The following is a 19,427-nucleotide window of genomic DNA, read 5'->3' on the forward strand; positions in this document are numbered from 1 at the left end:
AATTTTCCAGGTGTGATGTCATGTTGGCACTCCAAGTTTTGGATTCAGGAGCATTTTGGATTTCAGGCTTTTGATTAGAAATGCCTGGCCTGTGCCTTCTGATTGCATTAATCTACTGAGATTTGGATTATTTGCCAAAAATACAAAAACAAAAAAGAAGGAGGAGGAGCAGAGAAAGAAAAAGGAAAAGAACAGAGCTGTGGAATGACAACAAATTAGGTTTGAAAGTACAATAAAAGTCCACTTTGAATAATTGGTTTTCTGCAGCTCTTCCACATCAGTGGTGTTTATATAAGAGTAGTTTCCTCCACAGCCCTTAGCAACTCATGAATCACAGTTCTTATCCTCACTTAGAGACAGCTATGGGGACAAACGAAATGAATATGGCGACGGGAGGGAGCAGCCCTGAACTCCCCTGGCAGCTGGCTCACCGGCTCCCACAGGTCTCATTCTCCCAGTGCAACCTTTATCCCCACCGTGACGCCTTTGGGAAACCAACGGGATATCACTTCCAGGTGTGAGGGGCTCTGCACCACCCTGCCTTCACCCCGATATGCGGAGGTTGCCAGGATCCCATCTCGCTTAGACGCCTTTTCCACGCACTGAGGGGCGCCCGAGCCGTCTGAGTGGGTGGCAATGGTAGCGCCGCGTCAGCTCGCAGTCAGGAGCCCCGAGGCCCCGGGCCCAGCTCCCAGTGAGCACCCTGCAGCTTGAACACAGGCCCTTCCTGTCGCTCTCCCTGGGCCTGCTGTTTTCATCTGTGAAACAGACGTCAAGACGCTGACGGGCACCTACCTCGCAGCGGTGTTGCGAAGGACACAGTGAGATCACACGCTGTAAGGAAGACGCAAGCTATTGTATTTATTTTGAGAACTGGCAGAAATACAACAAGCATAGTGACTTCCTCGCACTGAGGAAGTTGCCTGAATGCTGTGACATATGGACTTTTACCCCAAGGATATGGAAGCTCCCGCACAGCCCCCTGCTCGGCCTGAATGAGCTCCCCACGGTCCATCTCTTTAGCAATGGGGGTTCCTGTACATCGGGAACCATAACCGCAAACGTTCTACAGACTCCTGAATTTCCTTATCTGGACCAATCCGCCAATATGCTGGATGGGAACAGTCAATAGTTCCTAGGTTAATAAGTCTCTGCCAAGTATTTCCTGCTCTTATCGGATGTCCAGGAAGCGTCCTACACTTATCAGAGGACATTGCCCATAGTGGAGTGACACTTCCCTTCCCCGGCTCATCTTCTTGCCGCTACATGTCATTCTTCTCTCTCATGGTCCGCACCTCCACTTTAACACGATGTCCCCGATTCCTAAAAACAGTCAGTACAGCAATGTCCCTGAGAGGCCAGATTTGCAAGGATGCTTGCAGGCAAACGCAGGAAGTTCAAATTTGGCTGTGCTATTAAAGTCCTTTTAGAGGAACCCCGGTTCATGGCCACATTCAGTACAGCTGCTTGATGTATTAACTTGCACTCAGGAGTCCAGAATTTCATCTGTAGCCACTTCCTGTTCCCATGTCTGAAGGAACCAGTGAGGTCTCTCTGTGGCTGCACAGTCCGTCTGAGGTGGTGACGCTGGCTGGGGAACTCTCCCTGCCCTGCCGTGTGGAGACTGCGTCAGGGCACTTGGAACGCAGGTGAGCTCTGCGCGTGAAGCAGCTCCCCGCCGCGGTTTGATGTCTGACACTGGAGACCCGCGACGTTGAATTTGGGGCCGATTCACACAGAACCTGTGTTAGTCATGGCATGCTGCCTGCTGGGAGGAATCTCAGAAGAGTGGAATTTGATGGACTCAGAGCAAAAAGAATTTTAAGTAATTCCTAGAAAGCTGACAGACAAGAGAGAAAAAGGGAGGGAAGCAGAGAGGGCCATTTCCAAAGTGACTGAGACTAATTTTTTTTTTAAATTTATTTGACAGGTAGAGTTATAGACAGAGAGAAAGGTCTTCCTTCCGTTGGTCATACCCCAATTCCCCAATGGCTGCTATGGCTGGCGCTGCACCGATCTGAAGCCAGGAGCCAGGTGCTTCTTCCTGGTCTCCCATAGGGGTGCAGGGCCCAAGCACTTGGGCCATCCTCTACTGCACTCCTGGGCCACAGCAGAGAGCTGGACTGGAAGAGGAGCAACCAGGACTAGAACTAGTGCCCATATGGGATGCTGGCGCCGCAGGCGGAGGATTAACCAAGTGAGCCACGATGCCAGCCCCATCTGAGACTAATTTTTACTTTGACCTGTTTGATTTGAAGGTCAGACCTGCATCAGAGAGGTGGCTGTGTGGAGCTTGGATGCAATCAGACCAACCTTCAGCTGTTTTTTTTTTCTTAGATTTGTTTATTTATTTGAAAGGCAGAGGCAGAGAGAGAGAGAGAGAGAGAGAGGGATCTCCCATCTGCTGGTTCAGTACCCAAATGGTTGCAATGGCCGGAGCAGCTGGGCCGATCTGAAGTCAGGAACCTAGAGCTTCCTCTGGGTCTCCCATGCAGGTGCAAGGGCCCAAGGACTTGGGCCATCTTCCACTGTTTTTCCAGGCCATAGCAGAGAGCTGGATTGAAAGTGGGGAAGCCAGGACTCGAACCAGCACCCATGTGGGTTACTGGCCCTGCAGGCGGTGCCTTTATCCACTATGCCACAGCACCAGTGCCCCCTAGCTCTTTCTAACAGACCATTTGGTGTAGTTAGGAGCACACACACTAAAGCCAGATCACCTGGGTTTCAGTAAGGACTTGGTCTCTAATTCACAAGTGACCTCAGCAGGTTACCTAAGCTCTGTGCCTCAGCTTCCTCATCTGTAAGGTGTGGATCGTAAGCATGCTTACTTCACAGAGAATCCCATAAATTGATACATTGAAAGTGCTGAGAACAGCGGCTGGCACCCAGAGAGCTCTGTGCGTGTTTGTCTCACCAGCATCACTTTCCTAACCGGGGACATAACCGAAGAGCCCTGACATAGCTCCACTAAAAACTGTCCTGGGGCGGGTGGCAGTAAGGTTAAGACTGCTTCAGATGCTCACACCTTACTTTAGAGTTCCTGGTTGTGGTTCCAGCTACTCCGCTTCCAACTGAGCTTCCTGCTAATGTGCCTGGGAGACTGCAGATAATGGCTCAAATCCTTGAGTCCCTGCCACCCACATAGGAGATCCAGAAGGAGTTCCTGGCTCCCAGCTTTGGCCTGGCCCAGTCCTGGCTGTTGTAGGCATTTAGGGAATCAGCCAGTAGACAGAGATTTTATCTATTGATCAATCCTGCAATCCTCTTTCTATCTATCTAAATCTGCCACTCTGCCTTTCAAATAAATAAATCTTTAAAAAAAAATGTCCTTTGGTTGTGGCATGAAACTGGTGGCACCCAAGAAAAGCAGGCAGGGAAAGGGAAGGGAGAGGGCACAGGCAGTGATGGGAGAAGACTGAGGGGGGCTGGGTGAAGAGGTTGCACTGATCTCACTCGGTTCGGTTCAGCTCTTGACATTTCACGAACATTTGCTTGCGAGGCACTGAGTTAGACACAAAGGTGGAGGAGTTCCAAAGGCGCCCGGGCTGCGATGCAGGCTCCTAGCCAGTCCTTGACCCAAACTCATCCCTCACTGCCACGCCCCCCTCTGCCCCTACCTCTTCGTCCTCCCTGCACAATTCCTGCCCACCCCACTCTCACTGTCAGGGCTGCCGCAGGAATTACAGCCACTTGATACAATTTGGAAGAGGGTTATTAAAGCGAAAATTTCATGTCTTGCTACTTACCTTAAATGGGCTTCTCTGTCTCCCTTCCCCAATACACACACACACATACACATGCACACACAAAAATACATACATATACGCAAAAAATACACACACACTTACAAACATGCACATACACAAGCTTACACATAAACAAAACACAAACATACACACACATGCAACCAGGGAACAGAGGACACCACACGGGGCAGTAAGATTAAAAGTCCAGGCTCAGGAGTGAGCAAATCCGTGTTGAAGGCCCCACCTCTGCCACCACGTGACCTTGAGAAAGTCATGCTGCTTCTTTGAGCCTCCGCTGTTCCATCTTCAAGTCGGGGATTATACTCAGTAGCCATCTGCAGGGACTGCTCTGAGGTTCATACCAGACACCCCGTTAATGGTTAACGGTAGCTAGCCACAGGATCGAACATCTGATTGATCTTATTTCACTCCTTGAGTTGTTTTGCTGATGACTTTCCGCTGTGGAATCCTACGGGAGACAGAAGAGTGGAAGGTTGGAAAGTGGTGCCCTCAGCTCCCTTCTGCTTCCTCAGTGCGTGGTCTAGGGCAAGCTGCCTAACTGCTCTCTGCCCCTTTGCTTCTGAAACGCTGGGACCCAGCGGACCACTTCACTGAAGTCCTGTGAGGCTTGAATGAGGTCAGCTATGCAGGGACAACACACAGCGCAGGGCACAGAGTAAATCCCCAGCAAATGTGAACATTTGAGCTTTCGTTATTATTACGGTTGGGCAAAGGCCCTGGGCAGAGATATGCTTTGAGAACTGCCTGTGCTTAGGCAGGAAATCCTCACTTTGTTTTCACTTCTTGCCTTGTATAATCCCCAGCGTTGCCCAACGGGCAGTCAGAATCCTCCACTGGATGCCCCAAACCTCGCCTTATGGACTACTCATGTATCCCGAGAAAAACTTACTCATTGCTGAGCAAAGAGAACACTCTGATCTCCCTCCCCTTGTTGACCATGGGGAGGAAAATACTGTGTGTGCGTGTAACATCATCATGCTTTCCTTCCAAACCTGACAGAGCGGGCAGATAGCACAAGGTTTAACGCAGGCTTGTTGTGTAACTGTCTGCAGAGAGGGCTCAGGGCCATAAAACCAGCACCTTTTACCCACAGCCTTTGAAGCTAAATAACTTGTACATAGAGCAGAGAACACCTCTGGGATAGCTTCCTCCCTGCCATCAGCACGGCAGCCTAGCCCGGGGTCATCTCTCAGACACTCTGTGTGCCTCTGGCCGCCCAGCTCAGCGGTGGCTGTGCGTCCTCGCCAGGCTGCTCCCAAGGCGACTGTGAAGGACACACAATCACCTTGTGCAGAGGACAAACACCACAGTGTGGGTCCGTCCATTCCCAGCGCGGACTAGCCCCTTGCATCTTTCACCAGCTTGTGTTGGGGAATGAGCAAAATATTCTGAAATGAGCTTGTTTCAAACTGTCTATGAGGGCAGCAGCAACCTAGCGGATGGAGCGGACAGGCGCGATGGGTGTGCTGTTCTGCTCATGCGCAAAGAACTGGGAAAACAGGGTGGGGGGGAGGCAGAGAGAGCTTGGCAGTGAGACAGGAGTGAACCAACAAAAAACAACACAACCTAAAAGGGACTTGAGGAGGCTGATGGGGAAAGGGGGCATCACATTGACAACTTGGCCCGAAATCTGGACACTGTAAGAGACAATTTAGTGCTGGGTCATGCCCTGGGCTGAATTTATTGCCGCTTTCCTTGTTAACTCGCCTCATGTTTAAAGTCAAAACTGCCATAGGCTCCGAGGGATTTTTATCTTTGTCATTTGTATGATCTGCCTCAAAGTACATACTTCCAAGTAAGGCAAGTGACGCCCCACCGCCGCCGCCGCCGCCGCCGCCACCACCACCACCAAGTCCTGCCAGGCTGAAGGGAGAAGAGGATTCGGGGATACTGAAACACTTAGAGGCCCTTCGCTTGAAGTTTGGAACCAAGCTTGTGCTCTGGGAAATGAGTGCAGCGGGCAGACTGCGCTGCCCCGGGAAAGGTGACAGGGACGCAGGATGTCGCCGGCTACGCACTTAAGAGCCCTGCGGACCCCAGCCATGGCTCCTTGTCCTGGCTTGTGGAAACGGGCCGGCCCCGGGGATTCGACCCTAATTCGAAGCCCCACTTTGCCAGCTCCAGGTGAGCAGGGCAGATTCATTTCTGTGCCAAGACGACGTTACAAATGAGGTGCGCTAAGAACCCAGCTCGCACCTCGCCCCCAGAGAGAGGCTCCTGTCCCTCGGCGGCGGCGTCGTAGTCGTCGGGGAAGGCGGGGAGCCCCGGAATGCACCCCAGGGGCTGGCAGTCGAGGTCTCCATTCGCTCCGCAAACTCAAGGAGGCCGCAATTTGTAAGGCGCAATTAGAAACGCACGACGTGTCGGCTCGGAGGCTAATGATGTTTATACAGACATACCACACCGATGGAAGCGGCCCAACATTCCGCGCGCCGTGCAGCCCGGGGCTGGGGGAGCGCCGGGCCCGCCCCTCCCCCGCCGCCTTCCTGCGCTGCAACCTGGACTTGACCCCCTCGAGCCTGGCGCGGCGCGGCCGGGCCGCCCCGCCGGAGCCGGGCGCTGAGACGGACCCGGGCGGCCGGCGTCGCCGCGCGCCTGCAGACGCGGGCGGCGAGACGCGCGCGCGGAGACCCGAGGCCACGAGGTGGCCAGAGCGTCTGTGGGAATGTGTCGAATGCCTGGGCCTTTCGTTGGCTGTGGCGGGAGGTGGGTGCGGGACGTGCACACGGAGGGAGAGCTTGTTTCATGCGAGACGCGGGACAGCTCCACAGCGAGGGTGGGGAGCAGAGACCGGGAGCTGCGCGAGCCACAGATCCAAGGTGCCTCCCCCGACCTTGGCCCTCCTGGGCAGGCAGCTGATTCGGGCGGTCTCTGCGCCTCTCCAGGCCTGGATGCCTGGACCTTCCACAGGGACGCGTAGCTTGGATGTTCCCAAGGTCCTCTCCTGCCCCAACATTTGCTATTTCTAAACTTGATTTCTCTTGTGGGCAAAAGGAGAAAGTACCCCATTATTAAGAATTAGCCAGAGGGCAGCTCTAGAGACCAAAAACAACAAAACAAAGTTTCAGAAAGCCCCCAAACACTAGAACCCAGTGAATTTTACCCTTATTGCATTTTAGAGATTACTTGTTTATTTCTTAAGTAACAAAAGTAATTGATTAGTGTTAGTGCTGGAAAAAAAATAGCATGCGCTTGGGTCATTTGTCTTACAGAGGAAACATAAATCCATAAATCCTCCCTTCTCTAAGAACTAAAACTCTCTTCATTTCCAAAATACACTAGGCAGATCTTCCAAACAAGCCTTCTTTCTTCTTGCTAAATCTTTGCACTGAGCCATCTGAGACCGAGAGCTTTCTTTCCCTAAGATTCATACCATCTTTGAATAAAGGGAGGGAAAAAAAAAGCCATTCAGCAGTTGCAGCCTGGGAAAGCTACACCCAAGAAGAGACACTTCGATTTTATTTGGAGAGAATTTTTCAGTCTAAAACAGAATGACTTCTCATCTCCTAAAAATGTATGCAAAATAGTTTATCAGCTGTTACACAAATCTTTATCATGATCCTTATGTATCTCGGATTGGGCAGAGGGACATCAGGGCTTCGAGTTAGGCCACAGAATGTACCCTATGTAGATGATTCAGACGCTGCTAATCTCACTGCCCCACAGTTAGGAGTACAGTCCTCATTGCAGTCCCAGAAGGGAATAGAAACTTCACTGATTCAAACTGGTAACAAGGTATTCTGTGATCAGGAAGTGTTGCCAGTGCAAAGCAGCTTTCTAATGAATAGCCTCTGGGAGGATCTTCCAAATGCTCAGCTGAAGCCTTTCCTCTCAAGGTCAAGGTCACCCCCAACCCTCTCCCGCCCTCCCCACAATGCTCCCTCTGCAGCCAACAGCCTCCTGTGCTGGCCTCTGATAGGCAAGAGCCCGAGGAGACACAGAAGTACGAACCCTGCTCCTCCCCCAGCCTTCCAGGGACAGTCCTTGCAGCGGGTGAGTTTGTTGTGGTGACCTTGTGAGCCAGTGACCCACCAAGAAGGACACTGTGTCCAGTTGCTGCCGTTCTCTGACCTCATTTGTCTGCCTTGAAATCAAGGAGGCGGCCAAGGGGAGGGGAGAGAGGAAGTGGAAAAGGACGATTACAAGGACCAGGGACTGCAGCTGCTTTGATGACAGAGACTAATTGGAATTGTGTTTCCTGGAAGAAATTGTTTTAGATTGAAGGTGGGCCTGGTGTTCACAGCACTCTGACCAACTCCCCTCTCTCGTCCCCTCCGGGTTCCCAGCCTCCTCTTTCCGTGGAGAGATTCTGCTCAAGGCCAATGTCACGTACTCAGCACACAGACTCCGGGCGAGATGCCCCTGCTCCGAATCCCACTTCTACACAACCTCTCTGAACATTTTCAATGCCTGCCAGATGGGATTGTGATAGTTCTTGCCCTGAGGGGTGCTGTGAGGTTGAGCTAAGTTACTGTTATTTGCTCAAAATAGGGCCTACCACTGCCTGCAACTTTCTAATGTTCTACACCAGGCTTCCTCTCCTTGCTGGAGCGCTGCCTGCTACACCCGCTGCAGCTTCATGCCATGCTGAACAGGAAGCAAACTTTGTGTTCAGCAGGCAGCAGAGACCTGAAATCAGATGGACATTAGGAAAGTTGCCATGGGGAGTCTATGAGAAGATGTAGAACCCTCCCAAGAAACCCTCACTGTTGGTCAAAAATACAGCTATGCAGGGAGAGAGTTACGTCTGTACTGAACACCTGCAGGTTTTTTCTTGTCATTATTGCCTAAACGATCCAGCATAACGGCTGTCTACATAGCACTGATACTATACTAACAAGAACATCAACAGAGATGGTTTGAAGGACATGGGAGGGAGTGGGCATTAGGCAGAGCAGTTAAGGCGATGCTTAGGATGCCTGCATCCCATATCTGAGTGCCTAGGTTCAAGCCCCAGCTCCACTTTTGATTCCATCTTCTTGCTAATGCACACCCTGGGAGGCTGCAGGGGATGGATCAAGTACTTGAGTCTCTGCCACCCATGTGGGAGACTCAGATGGAGTTCCTAGCTCCTGGCTGTGACCTGGCCCAGCCCCTGCTACTGTAGGCATTTGGGGAGTGAACCAGTCAGTGGATGGAAGATATTCTCTCTCCCCCTCCCTCTCTTATTGCCTTTCAAATAAAATGAAAAAAAAAAAAACATTAAAAAAATAAAGTATATGGGAAGATATGCATAGATTCTGTGTACAAAACATGCCATTTTTCTAAGGGACTTAAGCATCCACAGATTTTGGTATCTTTAGGGGTCCAGGGCCCAATGTCCCACCCATACAGAGGGATGAGTGCCCTGGAAAAGGTACCAGCTATTGATTTCGAAGCCAGTTAACACATTTGTACACTAATGCATGGAAACCTTACAGTGGCCCCAAGGTTAACATTTCACTCTGTTTTTGCTAGGAGGAAACAGACTTAAAGAGCTCAGTCCCCCGGTTGCACAACCAAGACTGAACACAGCAGTGATAAAGAACACTTGGGGAATGACCGACCCGTGCCAGGTGTTGAACGCCTTGAGGAGGACACTGTTCTGATCCGCATTTTGCAGCTCAGGAACCAAGACAGAGAGGGTAAATTACTCACCCACGGCCCCACAATCAGGCAGAGCTGTGTTGAAGTGCAGGCCGCTGGCTCCCAGCCCATGGGCCTAACCACGAGTGCCCCCTCTGATTATCTGCCAGCCAGGGATGTGAAGCCCCGGCCACACTGACCCTCACTGCCCAAGGCCAAGGTCCCTGTCCAGAGAGACCTTGAGAACCACACAGCTCCTGGAGTCAGGCCCACGGGAGACCAAAGCCACCCTCTATCATTGCCTTGTGCTGACCTGAACTTTCAAGACAGTATGGCTGTTGATTGATCTTGGTTCTGTTTTGTTTTTTTTTTTAATTGTGGTTTCCAGGAACCATAGTATGACTTCTACACATCATGAAGGGATGGCCTTCTCCTGCCATTTACAAGGGTTTTCTTCTTCCCTCTGACACTGAGAGCTTTCTGGCCTGAGCTGCCCCCGCTGTAGAAGCTGCACACAGTCTCTGTGCAGAGGCAGGATAAACCTGCAACAGGGCTCAGGAAAAATGGTCCTGTACCCCGGCTGGCCAGGGGACGTGGGAGAGGCATAGGCCCTGGTGAGCAGGCAGAAGCGGGGCCCTGAGACCCTGAGCCACAGGCTCAGCCTCCGTGCCAGCTCCTCACCAGAACACACCTTGACCTTCAGCTCTCTGGAGTACAGGGAAAATGTTGCCAACTGAGGCTTCCTGTTCTTTTGCGAAGTGAGGCACTGGCATGTTTTCTTCCTTCCCCTCCACACAGGCCTGAATCAAAAAGCTGTTGAAAGCATTAAAAGTAAAAGTTTAACCCTTTCTCCTCCCAAGAGGCATTCATCTAGAGTTGAAATAAGCAAACACCTGGGTAACAATTTCATAAGGTAAAATGAATTTCCAGGGCTGGCGCTGTAGCAGAGCAGGTAAAGCTGCTGCCTGCAGTGCTGGCATCCCATATAGGCATGGGCTTGAGTCCTGGCTGCTCCACTTCTGAACCAGCTCTCTGCTATGGCCTGGGAAAGTGTGGAAGATGGCCCAGGTCTTCGGGCCCCTGCACTCGCATGGGAGACCCAGAAGAAGCTCCTGGCTCCTGGCTTCAGATCGGCACAGCTCCGGCCATTGTGGCCAGCTGGGGAGTGACCAACGGATTAAAGACCTCTCTCTCTCTCTCTCTCCCTGCCTCTCCTTCTCTCTGTGTGTAACTCTTCCAAATAAATAAATAAGTCATTTTTGAAACATGAATTTCCTTTAGAATTGGTCAATAAGTATAATTTCCCATCTTTCCATTTTATTAGATTGGGGCATTGGGAAGCCCTTGGATTATGCATGCAGCCACCTGCTGAGACTGTCCCTGCCAGTGGTGAGTTACACTGTACATTTCTATATGAAGGCCCCGTGATCTGGCTTTAGAACTTAATTGAATTCAATTAACCTATAATGAGATTCTTTGATGCTAGGCTAGCTGCAGAAGCTCAGACAGGTGAGATAAAATAATAATAATAGTTGCCATTTGTTTGTGCCTGGTGAGTAATTTGCATGCATTCACTCATCTTCACAGCAACCTTAAGAAGCAGGTACTGGCCAGCGCTGTGGCTCACTTGGTTAACCCTCTGCCTGCGGCACCGGCATCCTATATGGGTGCCAGGTTCTAATAGCGGTTGCTCCTCTTCCAGTCCAGCTCTCTGCTGTGGTCCAGGAAGGCAGTGGAGGATGGCCCAAGTCCTTGGGCCCCTGCACCCACATGGGAAACCAGGAGGAAGCACCTGGCTCCTGGCTTTGGATCAGCGCAGCGCCGGCCATAGCAGCCATTTTGGGGGTGAACCAACAGAAGGAAGACCTTTATGTCTGTCTCTCTCACTGTCTAACTCTGCCTATCAAATAATTTTTTTAAAAAAATAAGCAGGTACTGTTATTATACCCAATTTACAGATGAAGAAATAGGAGAATGGAACAGTGCAGTAACCCATCCAGGGTAACACAGTTGCCAAGTGGTGCAGCTGAGACTTGAACTCAGATATTCTGAGTTGAGAGTTCACATGCCTAACCACCAGAAGTCTGTGTTTCTCTAGTGTAATCAAGTAATTTATATCTCGGGTGAGTGTGAAATAGAAAACAACACGGAGGCCGGCGCCGCGGCTAACTAGGCTAATCCTCCGCCTTGTGGCGCCGGCACACCGGGTTCTAGTCCCGGTCGGGGCGCCGGATTCTGTCCCGGTTGCCCCTCTTCCAGGCCAGCTCTCTGCTGTGGCCTGGGAGTGCAGTGGAGGATGGCCCAAGTGTTGGGCCCTGCACCCCATGGGAGACCAGGAGAAGTACCTGGCTCCTGCCATTGGATCAGCGCGGTGCACCGGCCGGGGCGGCCATTGGAGGGCGAACCAATGGCAAAAGGAAGACCTTTCTCTGTGTGTCTCTCCCTCCTCTCTCTCTCACTGTCCACTCTGCCTGTCAAAAAAAAAAAAAAAAAAAAAAAACCACCACGGAGGAGAGGTTAAGAGAAAAGGCTCAGGTGCCTTTTCCTGACTGCACCAGATAAATGTACAACCTGCGCTGTGGCCGGTGCACTGCACTGATCCAAAGCCAGGAGCCAGGTGCTTCCTCCTGGTCTCCCATGCGGGTGGCAGGGCCCAAGGACCTGGGCCATCCTCCACTGTACTCCTGGGCCACAGCAGAGATCTGGACTGGAAGAGGAGCAACTGGGACAGAATCTGGCACCCCAACTGGGACTAGAACCCGGGATGCCGGCGCCACAGGCAGAGGATTAGCCTGGTGAGCCGCAGCGCCGGCCCCTGACTTGGTTTCTTAAATTTGCAATGTGTCAGTGCCTCTCAAATGGAGAGTCTCTGGGAGATGACCCAAAGGGCTGGACGAGGATCCAATAGCATGCAGTGTGAGAATGCTGTCTGCAGGGCGGCTTTGTTGGCCCTTTCTGAAACCCTGGGATCCATGTGTGTTTGGAATTCAGATGTTTCCAAATTTCAGAACAGTTTAGGGAATACCTTGTGCGACATAACTCCCTCTGTGGGGACTGGAGTTCCATGGTGAGGTGCAAAGCAGATGGGGTTGCCCCTTATTTCACGGAAGGGTATGGCATTAAGGAAGAAAGGAACACGGCTCTGTCATCTGCAGGTGAGATCCAGTAGGTGACCATGAGGGGAACAGACCCAAGGCCGAGGGAAGGAGAGCCTCAGCAACTCTGTAAAGGCTCAGTGAAAGGCAGCAAGTTCAGCTCAGTGACAGGTGATGGCGATGAGCCAGGGGATAGCTGTGCTCAGCCTGTGTTCCTCCTGTAATCCCAGAGCAAGTGAACACTGGGGATTAATGGCAAAGGCATTGCTTTGGCTTTTGATATTAATGTGGATGCTGAATGTCCCCTGCAGGCTCATGCATTTGGGCTTGATTGATGGCAGGGTGGTGCTCTTGGAAAGTGGTAGAAACTGCAGGAGGCCCTTAGGTCACTGGTCCTTAGGTCCTCACAAGATGGTAGTGATGGGAACCAGAGTTAGGGCCTGTCGCTCCCCGTCTTCGTGGAGGAACGACACAGGACCCTGCGCTGTTCTTTCTTCTGCTCGGCCCTCCCCGGGTTTGCTGCTGGTTCTTCCCGGGTTGGCTACCGACCCTTCCACCTCCGTGGAAGGGCGGTTCCCCCTGCCACATTCCCCACTTCCGCGGGGGAGCGGCACACCGCCGGCCGGCTCTCTCGGGGGCTGCACAGGTGTTCCCCTTAGATGTTCCTCTTAGATGTTCCTGGTGCATGTTGTCTCTCTCCTCCTTTATAGTCCTCTTCCACCAATCCCAACTCTGCTACCCACACGCCGAGTACGCTGCTCTCCTCCAATCAGGAACAGGTCCCACAGTTTATTGGTTGAACTGGAGGCAGCTGTGTAGAAGCTGTTTCCCTTCTCAGCGCCATATTGTGGGAGAGCAGATGCATAGAATAAGTCTTAATTCCAGTAACTTAGTCTAGTCCGAGTTGCTCCCAGTTGCTCCCCACAGATCCCCCTTTCTTTTTATTTTGTGGCGTTGATACACGCCTGTCTTCAGTGCCCCGTGGCACACACTCTGCTCTGCTTGCTAGAGTTGCTCACAGGTGCTTACAAGTCCTATCAATCAGGCAAACCGAATCCGGGTCCTCTCTTTGCCATGTTGTGAGGAGGTTTTTAGGCGCTGATGCGTGCCTGTGTTCGGTGCCCTGCAGCGCATGCTCTTCCCTGCTAGAACTGCCTGCAGGTGCTTACAAGTCCTATCAGGCAAACCGAATCCGAGCCTTCTCATTGCCGTATTGTGGGGAGACTTATTGATGTTAATTCGTGCCTGTCTTCGGTGACCTGCGGCGCATAAGCTGCTAGCCGCCCGCAGGTGCTTATCGTCCTAATCAGGCAGACCGAATCCAAGCTCTCTCATTGCTGTGTTGTGGGGAGGCCTTTCTCCATTTCTCTATCTCCGGGCATTCCTATTTCTCCTATTTTACTTCTATATACCAGCATTCCTATTTCTCTCATTTCACTTCTAGACTTCTGTTTCTCTTATCCCTGCGGCTTCCCGGCGCCCGCCCCGAGGCTGCTTCTCGGCGGCTTCCCAGCTCTGAGCCGCTTCAGCCCGCGCTTCTCTCATCTGCGCGGCTTCCCGGCTTTGCGCGGCTTGGCTTCGCACGCTCCGCGGTCTCCACGCCCTTCGCGTCCGCACCACGGCCTCGCGCCAGCCCCGCGTTCCCTATCTATTCACGCCCCGTGCTCTCTCTGCACACGGCGGCTTCCACGAGTCACACAGCCCCAGCTCACGTTTCCGCCACTAGCATTCAATCCAAGTTCCCCGGACTAACCTGGCGAATTCCAACCTGGCGGCCCACGTCTCTGCCTCTGGTTCCAGATCTTCGCCTCTTGCTCCCCGGGCTGACTTGAAGAATTCCAAGCTGGCTTACGTCTCCGCCTCGGCCTGCACTCGCGGCTTCATCCTCCCTAACATTTTTCTCTACCCGGTATGTTTCCCTAAGTTTTCTTCCAACAATATTCCTCCCTCATTTCTCCTGGCCTCTCCCCACAGTCCGTATCCAAGTCCAAGCCTCCTCCTGGTTTCACTTTCGCTTTCAATCTCCTAGCTTCCCCGCCATAGTCCGCATCCGAGTCTATGAAAGCTTTCACTTTCGCTTTCAATCCTAACTTCTTTCCCACAGTCCATATCCGAGTCTATGCCTAGGCTTTCAATAGCTTCTTCCGGCACCTTTTTCGTCCGGCTTTTCCCTAGGCTGTTTGCTAGTCTCTCTCTCCGATATTTTTCCACTTCTTCCCGTTTCTTCCCTCCTAAGTTTCCTATCCAAGTCACGGCACCATTATGTCGCTCCCCGTCTTTGTGGAGGAACGACACAGGACCCTGCGCTGTTCTTTCTTCTGCTCGGCCCTCCCCGGGTTTGCTGCTGGTTCTTCCCGGGTTGGCTACCGACCCTTCCACCTCCGTGGAAGGGCGGTTCCCCCTGCCACATTCCCCACTTCCGCGGGGGAGCGGCACACCGCCGGCCGGCTCTCTCGGGGGCTGCACAGGTGTTCCCCTTAGATGTTCCTCTTAGATGTTCCTGGTGCATGTTGTCTCTCTCCTCCTTTATAGTCCTCTTCCACCAATCCCAACTCTGCTACCCACACGCCGAGTACGCTGCTCTCCTCCAATCAGGAACAGGTCCCACAGTTTATTGGTTGAACTGGAGGCAGCTGTGTAGAAGCTGTTTCCCTTCTCAGCGCCATATTGTGGGAGAGCAGATGCATAGAATAAGTCTTAATTCCAGTAACTTAGTCTAGTCCGAGTTGCTCCCAGTTGCTCCCCACAAGGGCCCAGCCACTCTCACTGCTTCCTGGCTCACCATGCGACCCTTCCAGTGTGAGCTCCATGACCCCAGGGGCCCCTCGCCAAGGCCACATCCTGTGCCATATTTGGACTTTCAGTTTCCAAAACTGTGAGCCTGCTCCTTTACAAAGTGAGCCTGCCTTGGGTGTTTGCTACAGTCATGAAAAGCTGACTGCTATAGGCGCCCAGTGAGATGTGTACAGGGAGGGCGCAGGGCTTCGCCTTCTACGGCACAGGACCTGTCCTCCCCAGTTTGAAGACAAGAGGAGCTGTGTGAGCCCTGGGGCACACGCTACTGGGAGCACCTAGGAAGCACTGGCTGCATTGCTGGCATCGGTGTGTACATTTCATCATCAACTGGCCCAAAGAGCAGTATCACCATCGCTCGCATTTGATGCACTTAGGACTATTCCATGGGTTTTCCACTCAAGATGTTGCAGCTAGCAAGGGAGAGAGCTGGCTTTCAGGCCCAGGTCTCTTGACTCCCAGGACAACCCAGGACACAGAAAGACAGCCATGCTTCAGAGCTTACAAATGCTAGAAGTGGCAGGCTTGGGGACCCCCAGCTACCACAAGCAACTCCTTTCCATTCCTATTACTGCATTGCAGCTATCAAAATATCAGCTTGCCCTTCTAGTCAAAAAAAATTTAAAAAAAAAATAAGAGCCCACATGCACAACACTTGGATTTTCAGTTCAGACACGGTGCTAGACAGCTAAAATAGACCATTTGGCATTGGAGAGTAAGGCAAACAGAAGCCCTGCTCATTACAGTTAATTCAATTTAATTAAAGCCATAAAAGCAAACCGCAGTTTTGCAGTGGGCACTGACCATTCCAATTGCGTGGAGGATTTGGAGTCATGCTCTTAACTGATGGGCAGAGGCCCAAGCTGCCACGGTTACTCAGCCCTCCATCAACGGCCCCTCACCTGGACTCTGCCGGCCAGCCTCCTGCACCCTGTGACGCTCTGCTCTGGTCTCTGGTTTTGAAGATGATTGCTGCTATCTTTTCCAGTTATAAAAAGAATTGCTCTCCTATTCCCTATTCCTAAGATCAAAAAACCTGAGTGGACTTTCCCTGTTTGGTTTCTTGCCATCTCTCACTGCCCTGTCCCTCTCTGCTTCTCCTCCCTGCTCCTGCTGCAGCTGGCTCTGAACCTCCATCTCCCAGGAAGGCTGGCGGCCTCCCTTAGCCCTACACTAGGTGCTGGGTGTACCGTGACAGTCCCTCAACTCATCAGCCCCCAGGGGCAACAGACACACGAGACACACAGGAGAGTGCGATGTGGCAGGATTCCCAGGAAAGCTGATCCATCGCTTTCAGATTCCAGGGCACTGGCAAGGCATAGCCCTGGATACGAACTTTACCTAGAAGGGGACTTTTCAGGCAAATGGAATGTGGGGCAAGAAGGCACGGAGGTGATGAGTCCAAAAACACCTGCCCGTGGTCCTGTTGCCTGGCGTGGCTGCTTTGCAAGGCTTTGTGTGATCCAGCCTCACTCTACCCCTCCGCCCCGCCTCCACTCCTTCCCAGCTCATCTCTGTCTTCCTACCATATGCGATTTTTCTCTCTTGCTTTGGCCCGGGCACATGCCCTCTGGAACACTCTGCCACCCTTCACCTGGCTCATGCCAGCTCCCGTTCTGGGCCTCCACTGAAGTGTCCCTTCCTCTGGGAAGCCTCTGTGCACCACCAGGCCCAGTAACATCCCACTTACTCTTTCCCATTGCACCCCGTACTGGGGTACCTGACACCACACCACGCTGTCTCCACCTGTTTGTTTCTATTCCATCCTGGGCCACAAGCCTAGTGGAAGGAACAGCCATGTTCAGACGGCTTATCTTTGTATCTCCACACCAGAAACAGTGGTAGGCACACAGTAGGTTCTTGTACAGGTCTACTAGGGGCATTACCTATGGCTGGAGAAGAGGAGACTGGGGGAAGAATGGTACAAAATGAAGGTGGAGAAGTGAGCGGGAGTGGGTCATGACAGCCTTGAACGCGTGTCCTGAGGGGAGACAGAACAGAGACGCAAGAGAGCATATGCAGAGGAACGCGTGTGCGAGCGAGAGCCCAGCCCGGGAAGTCACTGAGTGACAGCAAGCGCGCGTCTCAACGTGGCTGAATTTTCTCGAAGGAGCGAGTAAAGCCCAGCCAGCCCAGGCCATCGCGGATTCCCTTGTAATAACAAGATAGCACTGTCAAATGGAGCTGGCTGCTGCGTGTGTCAGCAATTTCTCCATCGTGTATATAAATGGGAGTAGTGTTTGTTCATATCTGGAAACAAATGAGACACTTCTGAAGACACGAAGAGACCCAAGAGTCACAAAGAGGCTGGGGCCGTCTCCTGGTCGGGAGCCTGGGGTGTTCTCGGAGCTTCTGCCTCTGAGGGCCATGGCCTGGCACACTTCTCGCCACACTTCGCAGTGCCACCTCTGAGAACGCTGACTCGGTCGGGCGCCCCCATTCCCTGCCCACGAGTTGTGTCCAGGAATTCCAAGCCAGCGCGGGCAGCCCCAGCCAGGCGCAGGTGCAGGCGCAGGCGCAGAAGTGCTGCATCCCCGGTCCCCGAGCAGGACCCATCAGATGGGTGTCCTTGCTTCCTCAGAGCCCCGTTGCTGGACTTTGCTTCACGTCCCCTCCCTGCCTGGCTCCCGCCTCTGCCTCCCCCATGCTGCACACCCCTCCTGGTCTTTCTGTCCCCTGCAGAAGCAGGGCAAACTGTGTTCCCCTAAGCCCACGACACAAGCAAGCTTTCTGCCAGAAACTCACACGTGCGTCATCTCCGTCAAAACCATGGCCATCACAGGGAAGGACGCATGTTCAGAGTGGTTTCCAAGGCTGATGGCAGATTTTTTTAATGTCTTTATTTATTTGAGAGGCAAAAAGAGCTCTCATCTGTGGGTTCACTCTCCAGATGCCTGCAATAGCTAGGACCGGGCCTCCCCAAAGCCAGGAGCTGGGAACACAATCCTGGTTTTCTACACAGGGGTGGCGAGAGTGCGGCCAACATGGCTGCCTTCCGGGGTCTGCATTAGCAGGAAGCCGGAGTCGGGAGCCGGCGCCAGGAATCAAACCCCGGTGCTCTGATGTGGGACGTGGGTATCTCGATCATAGGCCAAATGCCCGTTCTCTCAATGGGAGCTCTGAAACTGAAAAGAGATGCTTCATTTCTCACGTCCAAGAAGGAACCCGCTGGCAGCCCTTAGGAATTCCAGGCCTGCTGCTTAGCAGTGTTGTCATCCTGGGGCCTCCCACTGACTGCAACCCGGGAAGATATAACGACCCGACCCGCCTGTGCGGAGCTGTTGGGGAAAGGGCGCCCCGTGACCCCACGCCAACTTTCCCAAGAAAATGGCAGCCTTTCCAAGTGAGCTTGGGGGGAGGAAATTGTGTCTGGGGTGTGTCTATTTATACTGAAGGTAAAGTTGTAGAAGGTCAGTAATTCTAATTTTCTGCATCGGGTATTTGGCAAAGGGAAGTTTCAAATGCCTATGGGTAGAGTGGAGAAATCACTTCCGCAGGTCAGCTTTGTGAACTCGACAGTGCTATGAACTGAGGGAATCATTTACCTATACTTCTGAGCATTCCCTCCAGTTCCTGTTTCAATATTTCTCATGGTTACCTGGCCACATTCAAAGAAACAAGGAAGCTTAATGAAAAACTTGAAAGCAAGGTTTTAAACAAAGAGAACTTACAACTGTGTACTATTGACCCTCCGATAAGAAACAGATGGAGACTTCAGTGTCTTTTATTAAAAAAAACCCTAGATTTGGGGGCTAGTGCTATGGTTTAGTAGGCTAAACTTCTGCCTGTGGTGCTAGCATCCCATATGGGCACCAGTTCTTGTCCCCACCACTCCTCTTCCAATCCAGCTCTCTGCTATGGCCTGGGAAAGCAGTGGAGGATGACCCAAGTGCTTGGGCTCCTGCATCCACATGGGGGACCCAGAGGAAGCTCCTTGCTCTTGGCTTCTGATCAGCCTTGCTCTGGCCATTGCAGACATTTGGTGAGTGAACCAGTGGATAGAGGAACTTTCTCTCTCTTTCTCCCTCTCACTGTCTGTAACTCTGCCTCTCAAATAAATAAATCAATATTTATTTTTAAAAAGACAAAAAAACCCTTAGATTTGCCTCCAATATATGAACATTTCAATCATTTGTGAGTGGTTATCAGGTTTCTCTCTCTCTCTTTTTCCCCCAGAAACATTTTATTTAAGGTATACAAGCTTCAT

At 52.2% G+C, this 19,427-nt stretch overlaps 1 long non-coding RNA gene across 1 annotated transcript in view; it reads right to left on the reverse strand.

The window, feature by feature from the left end:
- Nucleotides 1-837: 837 nt before the first annotated feature.
- LOC149123772 (uncharacterized) overlaps nucleotides 838-19,427 on the reverse strand; it is a 42,473-nt gene continuing 23,883 nt past the window's right edge. Inside the window, exon 2 of the long non-coding RNA XR_016214114.1 lies at nucleotides 838-4,215. This is a non-coding gene — a long non-coding RNA (uncharacterized LOC149123772). The remainder of the gene's footprint in view (nucleotides 4,216-19,427) is intronic.

The sequence above is a fragment of the Oryctolagus cuniculus genome, chromosome 10 (assembly GCF_051225735.1).
Source record: "Oryctolagus cuniculus isolate XC-2025 breed Fujian yellow rabbit chromosome 10, ASM5122573v1, whole genome shotgun sequence".
In the NCBI taxonomy this organism is placed as follows: domain Eukaryota; kingdom Metazoa; phylum Chordata; class Mammalia; order Lagomorpha; family Leporidae; genus Oryctolagus; species Oryctolagus cuniculus.